The sequence below is a fragment of the Chiloscyllium plagiosum genome, unplaced genomic scaffold, assembly GCF_037043375.1.
Source record: "Chiloscyllium plagiosum isolate Xiang-an unplaced genomic scaffold, Cpla_swu_hap1 HiC_scaffold_53X, whole genome shotgun sequence".
Classification (NCBI taxonomy): domain Eukaryota; kingdom Metazoa; phylum Chordata; class Chondrichthyes; order Orectolobiformes; family Hemiscylliidae; genus Chiloscyllium; species Chiloscyllium plagiosum.
In genome coordinates this window covers 5,255,935-5,278,615 of record NW_028270191.1, presented here as the reverse complement: position 1 = coordinate 5,278,615, position 22,681 = coordinate 5,255,935, and positions in this window count along the sequence as shown.

Here is a 22,681-nt window from a genome sequence, read left to right as displayed (position 1 = left end):
AGGCACAATCACAGAAACAACAGCCTTTCATAATCTCAATCACAGAAACAACAGCCGGGAATAATCACATTCAATGAAACAACAACCGTAACATAGTCACAATCACAGAAACAACAGCCTGACATAGTCACAATCACAGAAACAACAGCTTGACATAATCACATTAACAGAAACAACATCCCTGACATAGTCACAATCACAGAAACAACAGTCCTAACATTGTCTAATTCACAGAAACTACAACCCTGTCATAGGCACAGTCACAGAAAGAACAGCCTGTCATAATCACAATCACAGAAACAACAGCATTTCATAGTCACAGTCACAGAAACAAAAGCTTAACATAATCACATTCACAGAAACAACATTCCTGACATAGTCACAATCACAGAAACAACAGCTTGACATAATCACATTAACAGAAACATCATCCCTGACATAGTCACCATCCCAGAAATAATAGTTCTAACATTGTCAGAATCACATAAACTACAACCCTGTCATAGGCACAACCACAGAAAGAACAGCCTGTCATAATCAGAATCATCGAAACAACAGCCTGTCATAATCACAATCACAGAAACAACAGCATTTAAAAGTCACAGTCACAGAAACAAAAGCTTAACATAATCACATTCACAGAAACAACATTCCTGACATAGTCACAATCACAGAAACAAAAGCCTGACATAATCACAATCAAGAAACAACAGCATTTCATAGTCACAATCACAGAAACAACAGCTTAACATAATCACATTCACAGAAACAACAGCCTGACATAGTCACAATCACAGAAACAAAAGCCTGACATAGCCACAAACAAAGAAACAACAGCCTTACACAGTCACAATCACAGAAACAACAGTCCTAACATTGTCACAATCACAGAAACTACAACCCTGTCATAGGCACAATCACAGAATGAACAGCCTGTCATAATCACAATCACAGAAACAACAGCCTGTCATAATCACAATCACAGAAACAACAGCATTTCATAGTAACTGTCACAGAAACAAATGCTTAACATAATCACAGTCACAGAAACAACATTCCTGACATAGTCACAATCACAGAAACAACAGTTCTAACATTGTCACAATCACAGAAACAACAGCATTTAATAGTCACAGTCACAGAAACAAAAGCTTAACATAATCACATTCACAGAAACAACATTCCTGACATAGTCACAATCACAGAAACAAAAGCCTGACATAATCACAATCAAGAAACAACAGCATTTCATAGTCACAATCACAGAAACAACAGTCCTAACATTGTCACAATCACAGAAACTACAACCCTGTCATAGGCACAATCACAGAAAGAACAGCCTGTCATAATCACAATCACAGAAACAACAGCATTTCATAGTCACAATCACAGAAACAACAGTCCTAACATTGTCAGAATCACAGAAACTACAACCCTGTCATAGGCACAATCACAGAAACAACAGCCTGTCATAATCACAATCACAGAAACAACAGCATTTCATAGTCACAGTCACAGAAACAAAAGCTTAACATAATCACATTCACAGAAACAACATTCCTGACATAGTCACAATCACAGAAACAAAAGCCTGACATAATCACAATCAAGAAACAACAGCATTTCATAGTCACAATCACAGAAACAACAGCTTAACATAATCACATTCACAGAAACAACATTCCTGACATAGTCACAATCACGGAAACAACAGCCTTACACAGTCACAATCACAGAAACAACAGTCCTAACATTGTCACAATCACAGAGACTACAAACCTGTCATAGGCACAATCAGAGAATGAACAGCCTGTCATAATCACAATCACAGAAACAACAGTATTGCACAGTCACAATCACTGAAACAACAGCTTAACATAATCACATTCACAGAAACAACATTCCTGACATAGTCACAATCACAGAAACAAAAGCCTGACATAGCCACAAACAAAGAAACAACAGCCTTACACAGTCACAATCACAGAAACAACAGTCCTAACATTGTCACAATCACAGAAACTACAACCCTGTCATAGGCACAATCACAGAATGAACAGCCTGTCATAATCAAAATCACAGAAACAACAGCCTGTCATAATCACAATCACAGAAACAACAGCTTAACATAATCACATTCACAGAAACAACATTCCTGACATAGTCACAATCACAGAAACAAAAGCCTGACATAATCACAATCAGAGAAACAACAGCCTGACACAGTCACAATCACAGAAACAACAGTCCTAACATTGTCACAATCACAGAAACTACAACCATGTCATAGGCACAATCACAGAATGAACAGCCTGTCATAATCTCAATCACAGAAACAACAGCCTGTCATAATCACAATCAAGAAACAACAGCCTGGCATAGTCACAATCACAGACACTAGAGTCTGATATAGTCACAATCACAGAAACAACTAGTCTGTCACAATCACAATCACTGAAACAACAGCCTAACATAGTCACAATCACAGAAACAACTCGCCTGTCACAATTACAATCACAGAAACAACAGCCTGACATAGTCACAATCACAGGAACAACAGCCTGACATAGTTAAAATCACAGAAACAACAACCCTGACATAGTCACAATCACAGAAACAACAACCCTGACATGTCACAATCACAGAAACAACAGTCGTAACACTGTCACAATCACACAAACAACAACCCTGTCATAGGCACAATCACAGAAACAACAGCCTTTCATAATCTAAATCACAGAAACAACAGCCGGGAATAATCACATTCACTGAAACAACAACCGTAACATAGTCACAATCACAGAAACAACAGCCTGACATAGTCACAATCATAGAAACAACAGCTTGACATAATCACATTAACAGAAACAACATCCCTGACATAGTCACAATCACAGAAACAACAGTCCTAACATTGTCTAAATCACAGAAACTACAACCCTGTCATAGGCACAGTCACAGAAAGAACAGCCTGTCATAATCACAATCACAGAAACAACAGCATTTCATAGTCACAGTCACAGAAACAAAAGCTTAACATAATCACATTCACAGAAACAACATTCCTGACATAGCCACAATCGCAGAAACAACAGCTTGACATAATCACATTAACAGAAACATCATCCCTGACATAGTCACAATCCCGGAAATAATAGTCCTAACATTGTCAGAATCACAGAAACTACAACCCTGTCATAGGCACAACCACAGAAAGAACAGCCTGTCATAATCAGAATCATCGAAACAACAGCCTGTCATAATCACAATCACAGAAACAACAGCATTTAATAGTCACAGTCACAGAAACAAAAGCTTAACATAATCACATTCACAGAAACAACATTCCTGACATAGTCACAATCACAGAAACAAAAGCCTGACATAATCACAATCAACAAACAACAGCATTTCATATTCACAATCACAGAAACAAAAGCCTGACATAGCCACAAACAAAGACACGACAGCCTTACACAGTCACAATCACAGAAACAACAGTCCTAACATTGTCACAATCACAGAAACTACAACCCTGTCATAGGCACAATCACAGAAACAACAGCCTGTCATAATCACAATCACAGAAACAACAGCTTGACATAATCACATTAACAGAAACAACATCCCTGACAGAGTCACAATCACAGAAACAATAGTCCTAACATTGTCGCAATCACAGAAACTACAACCCTGTCATAGGCACAATCACAGAAAGAACAGCCTGTCATAATCACAATCACAGAAACAACAGCCTGTCATAAACACAATCACAGAAACAACAGCATTTCATAGTCACAGTCACAGAAACAAAAGCTTAACATAATCACATTCACAGAAAGAACATTCCTGACATAGTCACAATCACAGAAACAAAAGCCTGACATAATCACAATCAAGAAACAACAGCATTTCATTGTCACAATCACAGAAACAACAGCTTAACATAATCACATTCACAGAAACAACATTCCTGACATAGTCACAAACACAGAAACAAAAGCCTGACATTCTCACAATCAGAGAAACAACAGCCTGACACAGTCACAATCACAGAAACAACCGTCCTAACATTGTCACAATCACAGAAACTACAACCCTGTCATAGGCACAATCACAGAATGAACAGCCTGTCATAATCACAATCACAGAAACAACAGCATTTCATAGTCACATTCACAGAAACAGCAGCTTAACATAATCACATTCACAGAAACAACATTCCTGACATAGTCACAATCACAGAAACATAAGCCCGACATAATCACAATCAGAGAAACAACAGCCTGACACAGTCACAATCACAGAAACAACAGTCCTGACATTGTCACAATCACAGAAACAACAACCCTGTCATAGGCAAAATCACAGAAACAACAGCCTGTCATAATCTCAATCACAGAAACAAAAGCCTGACATAATCACAATCAAGAAACAACAGCCTGGCATAGTCACAATCACAGACACAAGAGTCTGATATAGTCACAATCACAGAAACAACTAGTCTGTCACAATCACAATCACAGAAACAACAGCCTAACATAGTCACAATCACAGAAACAATTCGCCTGTCACAATCACAATCACAGAAACAATAGCTTAACATAATCACATTCACAGAAACAACATTCCTGACATAGTCACAATCACAGAAACAAAAGCCTGAAATAATCAAAATCAAGAAACAACAGCATTTCACCGTCACAATCACAGAAACAACAGCTTAACATAATCACATTCACAGAAACAACATTCCTGACATAGTCACAATCACAGAAACAAAAGCCTGACATAGCCACAAACAAAGAAACAACAGCCTTACATAGTCACAATCACAGAAACAATAGTCCTAACATTGTCACAATCACAGAAACTACAACCCTGTCATAGGCACAATCACAGAATGAACAGCCTGTCATAATCACAATCACAGAAACAACAGCCTGTCATAATCATAATCACATAAACAACAGCATTTCATAGTCACTGTCACAGAAACAAAAGCTGAACATAATCACATTCACAGAAACAACATTCCTGACATAGTCACAATCACAGAAACAACAGCTTGACATAATCACGTTAACAGAAACAACAACCGTGACATAGTCACAATCACAGAAACAACAGTCCTAAGATAGTCACAATCACAGAAACATAAGCCTGACATAATCACAATCAGAGAAACAACAGCCTGACACAGTCACAATCACAGAAACAACAGTCCTGACATTGTCACAATCAAAGAAACAACAACCCTGTCAAAGGCAAAATAACAGAAACAATAGCCTGTCATAATCTCAATCACAGAAACAAAAGCCTGACATAATCACAATCAAGAAAAAACAGCCTGGCATAGTCACAATCACAGACACAAGAGTCTGATATAGTCACAATCACAGAAACAACTAGTCTGTCACAATCACAATCACAGAAACAACAGCCTAACATAGTCACAATCACAGAAACAACTAGCCTGTCACAATCACAATCACAGAAACAACAGCCTGACATAGTCACAATCACAGGAACAACAGCCTGACATAGTTACAATCACAGAAACAACAACCCTGACATAGTCACAATCACAGAAACAACAACCCTGACATGTCACAATGACAGAAACAACAGTCGTAACACTGTCACAATCACACAAACAACAACCCTGTCATAGGCACAATCACAGAAACAACAGCCTTTCATAATCTCAATCACAGAAACAACAGCCGGGAATAATCACATTCACTGAAACAACAACCGTAACATAGTCACAATCACAGAAACAACAGCTTGACATAATCACATTACCCGAAACAACATCCCTGACATAGTCACAATAACAGAAACAACAGTCCCAACATTGTCTAAATCACAGAAACTACAACCCTGTCATAGGCACAATCACAGAAAGAACAGCCTGCCATAATCACAATCACAGAAAAAAACAGCATTTCATAGTCACAGTCACAGAAACAAAAGCTTAACATAATCACATTCACAGAAACAACATTCCTGACATATTCACAATCACAGAAACAACAGCTTGACATAATCACATTAACAGAAACAACATCCCTGACATAGTCACAATCACAGAAACAATAGTCCTAACATTGTCACAATCACAGAAACTACAACCCTGTCATAGGCACAATCACAGAAAGAACAGCCCGTCATAATCACAATCATAGAAACAACAGCCTGTCATAATCACAATCACAGAAACAACAGCATTTAATAGTCACAGTCACAGAAACAAAAGCTTAACAAAATCACATTCACAGAAACAGCATTCCTGACATAGTCACAATCACAGAAACAAAAGCCTGACATAATCACAATCAAGAAACAACAGCATTTCATAGTCGCAATCACAGAAACAACAGCTTAACATAATCACATTCACAGAAACAACATTCCTGACATAGTCACAATCACAGAAACAAAAGCCTGACATAGCCACAAACAAAGAAACAACAGCCTTACACAGTCACAATCACAGAAACAACAGTCCTAACATTGTCACAATCACAGAAACTACAACCCTGTCATAGGCACAATCACAGAATGAACAGCCTGTCATAATCACAATCACAGAAACAACAGCCTGTCATAATCACAATCACAGAAACAATAGCATTTCATAGTAACTGTCACAGAAACAAAAGCTTAACATAATCACATTCACAGAAACAACATTCCTGACATAGTCACAATCACAGAAACAACAGTCCTAACATTGTCACAATCACAGAAACTACAACCCTGTCATAGGCACAATCACAGAAACAACAGCCTGTCATAATCACAATCACAGAAACAACAGCATTTCATAGTCACAGTCACAGAAACAAAAGCTTAACATAATCACATTCACAGAAACAACATTCCTGACATAGTCACAATCACAGAAACAACAGCTTAACATAATCACATTAACAGAAACATCAGCCCTGACATAGTCACAATCCCAGAAATAATAGTCCTAACATTGTCAGAATCACAGAAACTACAACCCTGTCATAGGCACAATCACAGAAAGAACAGCCTGTCATAATCACAATCATAGAAACAACAGCCTGTCATAATCACAATCACAGAAACAACAGCATTTCATAGTCACATTCACAGAAACAGCAGCTTAACATAATCACATTCACAGAAACAACATTCCTGACATAGTCACAATCACAGAAACATAAGCCCGACATAATCACAATCAGAGAAACAACAGCCTGACACAGTCACAATCACAGAAACAACAGTCCTGACATTGTCACAATCACAGAAACAACAACCCTGTCATAGGCAAAATCACAGAAACAACAGCCTGTCATAATCTCAATCACAGAAACAAAAGCCTGACATAATCACAATCAAGAAACAACAGCCTGGCATAGTCACAATCACAGACACAAGAGTCTGATATAGTCACAATCACAGAAACAACTAGTCTGTCACAATCACAATCACAGAAACAACAGCCTAACATAGTCACAATCACAGAAACAATTCGCCTGTCACAATCACAATCACAGAAACAATAGCTTAACATAATCACATTCACAGAAACAACATTCCTGACATAGTCACAATCACAGAAACAAAAGCCTGAAATAATCAAAATCAAGAAACAACAGCATTTCACCGTCACAATCACAGAAACAACAGCTTAACATAATCACATTCACAGAAACAACATTCCTGACATAGTCACAATCACAGAAACAAAAGCCTGACATAGCCACAAACAAAGAAACAACAGCCTTACATAGTCACAATCACAGAAACAATAGTCCTAACATTGTCACAATCACAGAAACTACAACCCTGTCATAGGCACAATCACAGAATGAACAGCCTGTCATAATCACAATCACAGAAACAACAGCCTGTCATAATCATAATCACATAAACAACAGCATTTCATAGTCACTGTCACAGAAACAAAAGCTTAACATAATCACATTCACAGAAACAACATTCCTGACATAGTCACAATCACAGAAACAACAGCTTGACATAATCACGTTAACAGAAACAACAACCGTGACATAGTCACAATCACAGAAACAACAGTCCTAAGATAGTCACAATCACAGAAACATAAGCCTGACATAATCACAATCAGAGAAACAACAGCCTGACACAGTCACAATCACAGAAACAACAGTCCTGACATTGTCACAATCAAAGAAACAACAACCCTGTCAAAGGCAAAATAACAGAAACAATAGCCTGTCATAATCTCAATCACAGAAACAAAAGCCTGACATAATCACAATCAAGAAAAAACAGCCTGGCATAGTCACAATCACAGACACAAGAGTCTGATATAGTCACAATCACAGAAACAACTAGTCTGTCACAATCACAATCACAGAAACAACAGCCTAACATAGTCACAATCACAGAAACAACTAGCCTGTCACAATCACAATCACAGAAACAACAGCCTGACATAGTCACAATCACAGGAACAACAGCCTGACATAGTTACAATCACAGAAACAACAACCCTGACATAGTCACAATCACAGAAACAACAACCCTGACATGTCACAATGACAGAAACAACAGTCGTAACACTGTCACAATCACACAAACAACAACCCTGTCATAGGCACAATCACAGAAACAACAGCCTTTCATAATCTCAATCACAGAAACAACAGCCGGGAATAATCACATTCACTGAAACAACAACCGTAACATAGTCACAATCACAGAAACAACAGCTTGACATAATCACATTAACCGAAACAACATCCCTGACATAGTCACAATAACAGAAACAACAGTCCCAACATTGTCTAAATCACAGAAACTACAACCCTGTCATAGGCACAATCACAGAAAGAACAGCCTGCCATAATCACAATCACAGAAAAAAACAGCATTTCATAGTCACAGTCACAGAAACAAAAGCTTAACATAATCACATTCACAGAAACAACATTCCTGACATATTCACAATCACAGAAACAACAGCTTGACATAATCACATTAACAGAAACAACATCCCTGACATAGTCACAATCACAGAAACAATGGTCCTAACATTGTCACAATCACAGAAACTACAACCCTGTCATAGGCACAATCACAGAAAGAACAGCCCGTCATAATCACAATCATAGAAACAACAGCCTGTCATAATCACAATCACAGAAACAACAGCATTTAATAGTCACAGTCACAGAAACAAAAGCTTAACAAAATCACATTCACAGAAACAGCATTCCTGACATAGTCACAATCACAGAAACAAAAGCCTGACATAATCACAATCAAGAAACAACAGCATTTCATAGTCGCAATCACAGAAACAACAGCTTAACATAATCACATTCACAGAAACAACATTCCTGACATAGTCACAATCACAGAAACAAAAGCCTGACATAGCCACAAACAAAGAAACAACAGCCTTACACAGTCACAATCACAGAAACAACAGTCCTAACATTGTCACAATCACAGAAACTACAACCCTGTCATAGGCACAATCACAGAATGAACAGCCTGTCATAATCACAATCACAGAAACAACAGCCTGTCATAATCATAATCACAGAAACAATAGCATTTCATAGTAACTGTCACAGAAACAAAAGCTTAACATAATCACATTCACAGAAACAACATTCCTGACATAGTCACAATCACAGAAACAACAGTCCTAACATTGTCACAATCACAGAAACTACAACCCTGTCATAGGCACAATCACAGAAACAACAGCCTGTCATAATCACAATCACAGAAACAACAGCATTTCATAGTCACAGTCACAGAAACAAAAGCTTAACATAATTACATTCACAGAAACAACATTCCTGACATAGTCACAATCACAGAAACAAAAGCCTGACATAATCACAATCAAGAAACAACTGCATTTCATAGTCACAGTCACAGAAACAAAAGCTTAACATAATCACATTCACAGAAACAACATTCCTGACATAGTCACAATCACAGAAACAAAAGCCTGACATAACCACAAACAAAGAAACAACAGCCTTACACAGTCACAATCACAGAAACAACAGTCCTAACATTGTCACAATCACAGAAACTACAACCCTGTCATAGGCACAATCACAGAATGAACAGCCTGTCATAATCACAATCACAGAAACAACAGCCTGTCATAATCACAATCACAGAAACAACAGCATTTCATAGTCACTGTCACAGAAACAAAAGCTTAACATAATCACATTCACAGAAACAACATTCCTGACATAGTCACAATCACAGAAACAACAGTCCTAACATTGTCACAATCACAGAAACTACAAACCTGTCATAGGCACAATCACAGAAAGAAAAGCCTGTCATAATCACAATCACAGAAACAACAGCCTGTCATAATCACAATCACAGAAACAACAGCATTTCATAGTCACATTCACAGAAACAGCAGCTTAACATAATCACATTCACAGAAACAACATTCCTGACATAGTCACAATCACAGAAACATAAGCCCGACATAATCACAATCAGAGAAACAACAGCCTGACACAGTCACAATCACAGAAACAACAGTCCTGACATTGTCACAATCACAGAAACAACAACCCTGTCATAGGCAAAATCACAGAAACAACAGCCTGTCATAATCTCAATCACAGAAACAAAAGCCTGACATAATCACAATCAAGAAACAACAGCCTGGCATAGTCACAATCACAGACACAAGAGTCTGATATAGTCACAATCACAGAAACAACTAGTCTGTCACAATCACAATCACAGAAACAACAGCCTAACATAGTCACAATCACAGAAACAATTCGCCTGTCACAATCACAATCACAGAAACAACAGCCTAACATAGTCACAATCACAGAAACAACTCGCCTGTCACAATTACAATCACAGAAACAACAGCCTGACATAGTCACAATCACAGGAACAACAGCCTGACATAGTTACAATCACAGAAACAACAACCCTGACATAGTCACAATCACAGAAACAACAACCCTAACATGTCACAATCACAGAAACAACAACCCTGTCATAGGCACAATCACAGAAAAAACAGCCTTTCATAATCTCAATCACAGAAACAACAGCCAGTCATAATCACAATCACTGAAACAACAACCGTAACATAGTCACAATCACAGAAACAAAAGCCTGACATAATCACATTAACAGAAACAACATCCCTGACATAGTCACCATCACAGAAACAACAGTCCTAACATTGTCACAATCACAGAAACTACAACCCTGTCATAGGCACAATCACAGAAACAACAGCCTGTCATAATCACAATCACAGAAACAACAGCATTTCATAGTCACAGTCACAGAAACAAAAGCTTAACATAATCACATTCACAGAAACAACATTCCTGACATAGTCACAATCACAGAAACAAAAGCCTGACATAATCACAATCAAGAAACAACAGCATTTCAGAGTCACAATCACAGAAACAACAGCTTAACACAATCACATTCACAGAAACAACATTCCTGACATAGTCACAATCACAGAAACAAAAGCCTGACAGAACCACAAACAAAGAAAGAACAGCCTTACACAGTCACAATCACAGAAACAACAGTCCTAACATTGTCACAATCACAGAAACTACAACCCTGTCATAGGCACAATCACAGAATGAACAGCCTGTCATAATCACAATCACAGAAACAACAGCCTGTCATAATCACAATCACAGAAACAACAGCATTTCATAGTCACTGTCACAGAAACAAAAGCTTAACATAATCACATTCACAGAAACAACATTCCTGACATAGTCACAATCACAGAAACAACAGTCCTAACATTGTCACAATCACAGAAACTACAAACCTGTCATAGGCACAATCACAGAAAGAAAAGCCTGTCATAATCACAATCACAGAAACAACAGCCTGTCATAATCACAATCACAGAAACAACAGCATTTCATAGTCACAATCACAGAAACAGCAGCTTAACATAATCACATTCACAGAAACAACATTCCTGACATAGTCACAATCACAGAAACATAAGCCCGACATAATCACAATCAGAGAAACAACAGCCTGACACAGTCACAATCACAGAAACAACAGTCCTGACATTGTCACGATCACAGAAACAACAACCCTGTCATAGGCAAAATCACAGAAACAACAGCCTGTCATAATCTCAATCACAGAAACAAAAGCCTGACATAATCACAATCCAGAAACAACAGCCTGGCATAGTCACAATCACAGACACAAGAGTCTGATATAGTCACAATCACAGAAACAACTAGTCTGTCACAATCACAATCACAGAAACAACAGCCTAACATAGTCACAATCACAGAAACAACTCGCCTGTCACAATTACAATCACAGAAACAACAGCCTGACATAGTCACAATCACAGGAACAACAGCCTGACATAGTTACAATCACAGAAACAACAACCCTGACATAGTCACAATCACAGAAACAACAACCCTGACATGTCACAATGACAGAAACAACAGTCGTAACACTGTCACAATCACAGAAACAACAACCCTGTCATAGGCACAATCACAGAAATAACAGCCTTTCATAATCTCAATCACAGAAACAACAGCCGGGAATAATCACATTCACTGAAACAACAACCGTAACATAATCACATTAACAGAAACAACATCCCTGACATAGTCACAATCACAGAAACAACAGTCCTAAAATTGTCTAATTCACAGAACCTCCAACCCTGTCATAGGCACAGTCACAGAAAGAACAGCCTGTCATAATCACAATCACAGAAACAACAGACTGTCATAATCACAGTCACAGAAACAAAAGCGGAACAGAATCACATTCACAGAAACAACATTCCTGACATAGTCACAATCACAGAAACAACAGCTTAACATAATCACATTAACAGAAACATCATCCCTGACATAGTCACAATCCCAGAAATAATAGTCCTAACATTGTCAGAATCACAGAAACTACAACCCTGTCATAGGCACAATCACAGAAAGAACAGCCTGTCATAATCACAATCATAGAAACAACAGCCTGTCATAATCACAATCACAGAAACAACAGCATTTAATAGTCACAGTCACAGAAACAAAAGCTTAACATAATCACATTCACAGAAACAACATTCCTGACATAGTCACAATCACAGAAACAAAAGCCTGAAATAATCACAATCAGGAAACAACAGCATTTCATAGTCACAATCACAGAAACAACAGCTTAACATAATCACATTCACAGAAACAACATTCCTGACATAGTCACAATCACAGAAACAAAAGCCTGACATAGCCACAAACAAAGAAACAACAGCCTTACATAGTCACAATCACAGAAACAATAGTCCTAACATTGTCACAATCACAGAAACTACAACCCTGTCATAGGCACAATCACAGAATGAACAGCCTGTCATAATCACAATCACAGAAACAACAGCCTGTCATAATCATAATCACATAAACAACCGCATTTCATAGTCACTGTCACAGAAACAAAAGCTTAACATAATCACATTCACAGAAACAACATTCCTGACATAGTCACAATCACAGAAACAACAGCTTGACATAATCACGTTAACAGAAACAACATCCCTGACATAGTCACAATCACAGAAACAACAGTCCTAAGATAGTCACAATCACAGAAACATAAGCCTGACATAATCACAATCAGAGAAACAACAGCCTGACACAGTCACAATCACAGAAACAACAGTCCTGACATTGTCACAATCACAGAAACAACAAACCTGTCATAGGCAAAATCACAGAAACAATAGCCTGTCATAATCTCAATCACAGAATGAACAGCCTGTCATAATCACAATCACAGAAACAACAGCCTGTCATAATCACAATCACAGAAACAACAGCATTTCATAGTCACTGTCACAGAAACAAAAGCTTAACATAATCACATTCACAGAAACAACATTCCTGACATAGTCACAATCACAGAAACAACAGTCCTAACATTGTCACAATCACAGAAACTACAAACCTGTCATAGGCACAATCACAGAAAGAAAAGCCTGTCATAATCACAATCACAGAAACAACAGCCTGTCATAATCACAATCACAGAAACAACAGCATTTCATAGTCACAATCACAGAAACAGCAGCGAAACATAATCACATTCACAGAAACAACATTCCTGACATAGTCACAATCACAGAAACATAAGCCCGACATAATCACAATCAGAGAAACAACAGCCTGACACAGTCACAATCACAGAAACAACAGTCCTGACATTGTCACGATCACAGAAACAACAACCCTGTCATAGGCAAAATCACAGAAACAACAGCCTGTCATAATCTCAATCACAGAAACAAAAGCCTGACATAATCACAATCCAGAAACAACAGCCTGGCATAGTCACAATCACAGACACAAGAGTCTGATATAGTCACAATCACAGAAACAACTAGTCTGTCACAATCACAATCACAGAAACAACAGCCTAACATAGTCACAATCACAGAAACAACTAGCCTGTCACAATCACAATCACAGAAACAACAGCCTGACATAGTCACAATCACAGGAACAACAGCCTGACATAGTTACAATCACAGAAACAACAACCCTGACATAGTCACAATCACAGAAACAACAACCCTGACATGTCACAATGACAGAAACAACAGTCGTAACACTGTCACAATCACACAAACAACAACCCTGTCATAGGCACAATCACAGAAACAACAGCCTTTCATAATCTCAATCACAGAAACAACAGCCGGGAATAATCACATTCACTGAAACAACAACCGTAACATAGTCACAATCACAGAAACAACAGCTTGACATAATCACATTACCCGAAACAACATCCCTGACATAGTCACAATAACAGAAACAACAGTCCCAACATTGTCTAAATCACAGAAACTACAACCCTGTCATAGGCACAATCACAGAAAGAACAGCCTGCCATAATCACAATCACAGAAAAAAACAGCATTTCATAGTCACAGTCACAGAAACAAAAGCTTAACATAATCACATTCACAGAAACAACATTCCTGACATATTCACAATCACAGAAACAACAGCTTGACATAATCACATTAACAGAAACAACATCCCTGACATAGTCACAATCACAGAAACAATAGTCCTAACATTGTCACAATCACAGAAACTACAACCCTGTCATAGGCACAATCACAGAAAGAACAGCCCGTCATAATCACAATCATAGAAACAACAGCCTGTCATAATCACAATCACAGAAACAACAGCATTTAATAGTCACAGTCACAGAAACAAAAGCTTAACAAAATCACATTCACAGAAACAGCATTCCTGACATAGTCACAATCACAGAAACAAAAGCCTGACATAATCACAATCAAGAAACAACAGCGTTTCATAGTCGCAATCACAGAAACAACAGCTTAACATAATCACATTCACAGAAACAACATTCCTGACATAGTCACAATCACAGAAACAAAAGCCTGACATAGCCACAAACAAAGAAACAACAGCCTTACACAGTCACAATCACAGAAACAACAGTCCTAACATTGTCACAATCACAGAAACTACAACCCTGTCATAGGCACAATCACAGAATGAACAGCCTGTCATAATCACAATCACAGAAACAACAGCCTGTCATAATCACAATCACAGAAACAATAGCATTTCATAGTAACTGTCACAGAAACAAAAGCTTAACATAATCACATTCACAGAAACAACATTCCTGACATAGTCACAATCACAGAAACAACAGTCCTAACATTGTCACAATCACAGAAACTACAACCCTGTCATAGGCACAATCACAGAAACAACAGCCTGTCATAATCACAATCACAGAAACAACAGCATTTCATAGTCACAGTCACAGAAACAAAAGCTTAACATAATCACATTCACAGAAACAACATTCCTGACATAGTCACAATCACAGAAACAACAGCTTAACATAATCACATTAACAGAAACATCATCCCTGACATAGTCACAATCCCAGAAATAATAGTCCTAACATTGTCAGAATCACAGAAACTACAACCCTGTCATAGGCACAATCACAGAAAGAACAGCCTGTCATAATCACAATCATAGAAACAACAGCCTGTCATAATCACAATCACAGAAACAACAGCATTTCATAGTCACATTCACAGAAACAGCAGCTTAACATAATCACATTCACAGAAACAACATTCCTGACATAGTCACAATCACAGAAACATAAGCCCGACATAATCACAATCAGAGAAACAACAGCCTGACACAGTCACAATCACAGAAACAACAGTCCTGACATTGTCACAATCACAGAAACAACAACCCTGTCATAGGCAAAATCACAGAAACAACAGCCTGTCATAATCTCAATCACAGAAACAAAAGCCTGACATAATCACAATCAAGAAACAACAGCCTGGCATAGTCACAATCACAGACACAAGAGTCTGATATAGTCACAATCACAGAAACAACTAGTCTGTCACAATCACAATCACAGAAACAACAGCCTAACATAGTCACAATCACAGAAACAATTCGCCTGTCACAATCACAATCACAGAAACAATAGCTTAACATAATCACATTCACAGAAACAACATTCCTGACATAGTCACAATCACAGAAACAAAAGCCTGAAATAATCAAAATCAAGAAACAACAGCATTTCATAGTCACAATCACAGAAACAACAGCTTAACATAATCACATTCACAGAAACAACATTCCTGACATAGTCACAATCACAGAAACAAAAGCCTGACATAGCCACAAACAAAGAAACAACAGCCTTACATAGTCACAATCACAGAAACAATAGTCCTAACATTGTCACAATCACAGAAACTACAACCCTGTCATAGGCACAATCACAGAATGAACAGCCTGTCATAATCACAATCACAGAAACAACAGCCTGTCATAATCATAATCACATAAACAACAGCATTTCATAGTCACTGTCACAGAAACAAAAGCTTAACATAATCACATTCACAGAAACAACATTCCTGACATAGTCACAATCACAGAAACAACAGCTTGACATAATCACGTTAACAGAAACAACAACCGTGACATAGTCACAATCACAGAAACAACAGTCCTAAGATAGTCACAATCACAGAAACATAAGCCTGACATAATCACAATCAGAGAAACAACAGCCTGACACAGTCACAATCACAGAAACAACAGTCCTGACATTGTCACAATCAAAGAAACAACAACCCTGTCAAAGGCAAAATAACAGAAACAATAGCCTGTCATAATCTCAATCACAGAAACAAAAGCCTGACATAATCACAATCAAGAAAAAACAGCCTGGCATAGTCACAATCACAGACACAAGAGTCTGATATAGTCACAATCACAGAAACAACTAGTCTGTCACAATCACAATCACAGAAACAACAGCCTAACATAGTCACAATCACAGAAACAACTAGCCTGTCACAATCACAATCACAGAAACAACAGCCTGACATAGTCACAATCACAGGAACAACAGCCTGACATAGTTACAATCACAGAAACAACAACCCTGACATAGTCACAATCACAGAAACAACAACCCTGACATGTCACAATGACAGAAACAACAGTCGTAACACTGTCACAATCACACAAACAACAACCCTGTCATAGGCACAATCACAGAAACAACAGCCTTTCATAATCTCAATCACAGAAACAACAGCCGGGAATAATCACATTCACTGAAACAACAACCGTAACATAGTCACAATCACAGAAACAACAGCTTGACATAATCACATTAACCGAAACAACATCCCTGACATAGTCACAATAACAGAAACAACAGTCCCAACATTGTCTAAATCACAGAAACTACAACCCTGTCATAGGCACAATCACAGAAAGAACAGCCTGCCATAATCACAATCACAGAAAAAAACAGCATTTCATAGTCACAGTCACAGAAACAAAAGCTTAACATAATCACATTCACAGAAACAACATTCCTGACATATTCACAATCACAGAAACAACAGCTTGACATAATCACATTAACAGAAACAACATCCCTGACATAGTCACAATCACAGAAACAATAGTCCTAACATTGTCACAATCACAGAAACTACAACCCTGTCATAGGCACAATCACAGAAAGAACAGCCCGTCATAATCACAATCATAGAAACAACAGCCTGTCATAATCACAATCACAGAAACAACAGCATTTAATAGTCACAGTCACAGAAACAAAAGCTTAACAAAATCACATTCACAGAAACAGCATTCCTGACATAGTCACAATCACAGAAACAAAAGCCTGACATAATCACAATCAAGAAACAACAGCATTTCATAGTCGCAATCACAGAAACAACAGCTTAACATAATCACATTCACAGAAACAACATTCCTGACATAGTCACAATCACAGAAACAAAAGCCTGACATAGCCACAAACAAAGAAACAACAGCCTTACACAGTCACAATCACAGAAACAACAGTCCTAACATTGTCACAATCACAGAAACTACAACCCTGTCATAGGCACAATCACAGAATGAACAGCCTGTCATAATCACAATCACAGAAACAACAGCCTGTCATAATCACAATCACAGAAACAATAGCATTTCATAGTAACTGTCACAGAAACAAAAGCTTAACATAATCACATTCACAGAAACAACATTCCTGACATAGTCACAATCACAGAAACAACAGTCCTAACATTGTCACAATCACAGAAACTACAACCCTGTCATAGGCACAATCACAGAAACAACAGCCTGTCATAATCACAATCACAGAAACAACAGCATTTCATAGTCACAGTCACAGAAACAAAAGCTTAACATAATTACATTCACAGAAACAACATTCCTGACATAGTCACAATCACAGAAACAAAAGCCTGACATAATCACAATCAAGAAACAACTGCATTTCATAGTCACAGTCACAGAAACAAAAGCTTAACATAATCACATTCACAGAAACAACATTCCTGACATAGTCACAATCACAGAAACAAAAGCCTGACATAACCACAAACAAAGAAACAACAGCCTTACACAGTCACAATCACAGAAACAACAGTCCTAACATTGTCACAATCACAGAAACTACAACCCTGTCATAGGCACAATCACAGAATGAACAGCCTGTCATAATCACAATCACAGAAACAACAGCCTGTCATAATCACAATCACAGAAACAACCGCATTTCATAGTCACTGTCACAGAAACAAAAGCTTAACATAATCACATTCACAGAAACAACATTCCTGACATAGTCACAATCACAGAAACAACAGTCCTAACATTGTCACAATCACAGAAACTACAAACCTGTCATAGGCACAATCACAGAAAGAAAAGCCTGTCATAATCACAATCACAGAAACAACAGCCTGTCATAATCACAATCACAGAAACAACAGCATTTCATAGTCACATTCACAGAAACAGCAGCTTAACATAATCACATTCACAGAAACAACATTCCTGACATAGTCACAATCACAGAAACATAAGCCCGACATAATCACAATCAGAGAAACAACAGCCTGACACAGTCACAATCACAGAAACAACAGTCCTGACATTGTCACAATCACAGAAACAACAACCCTGTCATAGGCAAAATCACAGAAACAACAGCCTGTCATAATCTCAATCACAGAAACAAAAGCCTGACATAATCACAATCAAGAAACAACAGCCTGGCATAGTCACAATCACAGACACAAGAGTCTGATATAGTCACAATCACAGAAACAACTAGTCTGTCACAATCACAATCACAGAAACAACAGCCTAACATAGTCACAATCACAGAAACAATTCGCCTGTCACAATCACAATCACAGAAACAACAGCCTAACATAGTCACAATCACAGAAACAACTCGCCTGTCACAATTACAATCACAGAAACAACAGCCTGACATAGTCACAATCACAGGAACAACAGCCTGACATAGTTACAATCACAGAAACAACAACCCTGACATAGTCACAATCACAGAAACAACAACCCTAACATGTCACAATCACAGAAACAACAACCCTGTCATAGGCACAATCACAGAAAAAACAGCCTTTCATAATCTCAATCACAGAAACAACAGCCAGTCATAATCACAATCACTGAAACAACAACCGTAACATAGTCACAATCACAGAAACAAAAGCCTGACATAATCACATTAACAGAAACAACATCCCTGACATAGTCACCATCACAGAAACAACAGTCCTAACATTGTCACAATCACAGAAACTACAACCCTGTCATAGGCACAATCACAGAAACAACAGCCTGTCATAATCACAATCACAGAAACAACAGCATTTCATAGTCACAGTCACAGAAACAAAAGCTTAACATAATCACATTCACAGAAACAACATTCCTGACATAGTCACAATCACAGAAACAAAAGCCTGACATAATCACAATCAAGAAACAACAGCATTTCAGAGTCACAATCACAGAAACAACAGCTTAACACAATCACATTCACAGAAACAACATTCCTGACATAGTCACAATCACAGAAACAAAAGCCTGACAGAACCACAAACAAAGAAAGAACAGCCTTACACAGTCACAATCACAGAAACAACAGTCCTAACATTGTCACAATCACAGAAACTACAACCCTGTCATAGGCACAATCACAGAATGAACAGCCTGTCATAATCACAATCACAGAAACAACAGCCTGTCATAATCACAATCACAGAAACAACAGCATTTCATAGTCACTGTCACAGAAACAAAAGCTTAACATAATCACATTCACAGAAACAACATTCCTGACATAGTCACAATCACAGAAACAACAGTCCTAACATTGTCACAATCACAGAAACTACAAACCTGTCATAGGCACAATCACAGAAAGAAAAGCCTGTCATAATCACAATCACAGAAACAACAGCCTGTCATAATCACAATCACAGAAACAACAGCATTTCATAGTCACAATCACAGAAACAGCAGCTTAACATAATCACATTCACAGAAACAACATTCCTGACATAGTCACAATCACAGAAACATAAGCCTGACATAATCACAATCAGAGAAACAACAGCCTGACACAGTCACAATCACAGAAACAACAGTCCTGACATTGTCACGATCACAGAAACAACAACCCTGTCATAGGCAAAATCACAGAAACAACAGCCTGTCATAATCTCAATCACAGAAACAAAAGCCTGACATAATCACAATCCAGAAACAACAGCCTGGCATACTCACAATCACAGACACAAGAGTCTGATATAGTCACAATCACAGAAACAACTAGTCTGTCACAATCACAATCACAGAAACAACAGCCTAACATAGTCACAATCACAGAAACAACTCGCCTGTCACAATTACAATCACAGAAACAACAGCCTGACATAGTCACAATCACAGGAACAACAGCCTGACATAGTTACAATCACAGAAACAACAACCCTGACATAGTCACAATCACAGAAACAACAACCCTGACATGTCACAATGACAGAAACAACAGTCGTAACACTGTCACAATCACAGAAACAACAACCCTGTCATAGGCACAATCACAGAAATAACAGCCTTTCATAATCTCAATCACAGAAACAACAGCCGGGAATAATCACATTCACTGAAACAACAACCGTAACATAATCACATTAACAGAAACAACATCCCTGACATAGTCACAATCACAGAAACAACAGTCCTAAAATTGTCTAATTCACAGAACCTCCAACCCTGTCATAGGCACAGTCACAGAAAGAACAGCCTGTCATAATCACAATCACAGAAACAACAGACTGTCATAATCACAGTCACAGAAACAAAAGCGGAACAGAATCACATTCACAGAAACAACATTCCTGACATAGTCACAATCACAGAAACAACAGCTTAACATAATCACATTAACAGAAACATCATCCCTGACATAGTCACAATCCCAGAAATAATAGTCCTAACATTGTCAGAATCACAGAAACTACAACCCTGTCATAGGCACAATCACAGAAAGAACAGCCTGTCATAATCACAATCATAGAAACAACAGCCTGTCATAATCACAATCACAGAAACAACAGCATTTAATAGTCACAGTCACAGAAACAAAAGCTTAACATAATCACATTCACAGAAACAACATTCCTGACATAGTCACAATCACAGAAACAAAAGCCTGAAATAATCACAATCAGGAAACAACAGCATTTCATAGTCACAATCACAGAAACAACAGCTTAACATAATCACATTCACAGAAACAACATTCCTGACATAGTCACAATCACAGAAACAAAAGCCTGACATAGCCACAAACAAAGAAACAACAGCCTTACATAGTCACAATCACAGAAACAATAGTCCTAACATTGTCACAATCACAGAAACTACAACCCTGTCATAGGCACAATCACAGAATGAAAAGCCTGTCATAATCACAATCACAGAAACAACAGCCTGTCATAATCATAATCACATAAACAACCGCATTTCATAGTCACTGTCACAGAAACAAAAGCTTAACATAATCACATTCACAGAAACAACATTCCTGACATAGTCACAATCACAGAAACAACAGCTTGACATAATCACGTTAACAGAAACAACATCCCTGACATAGTCACAATCACAGAAACAACAGTCCTAAGATAGTCACA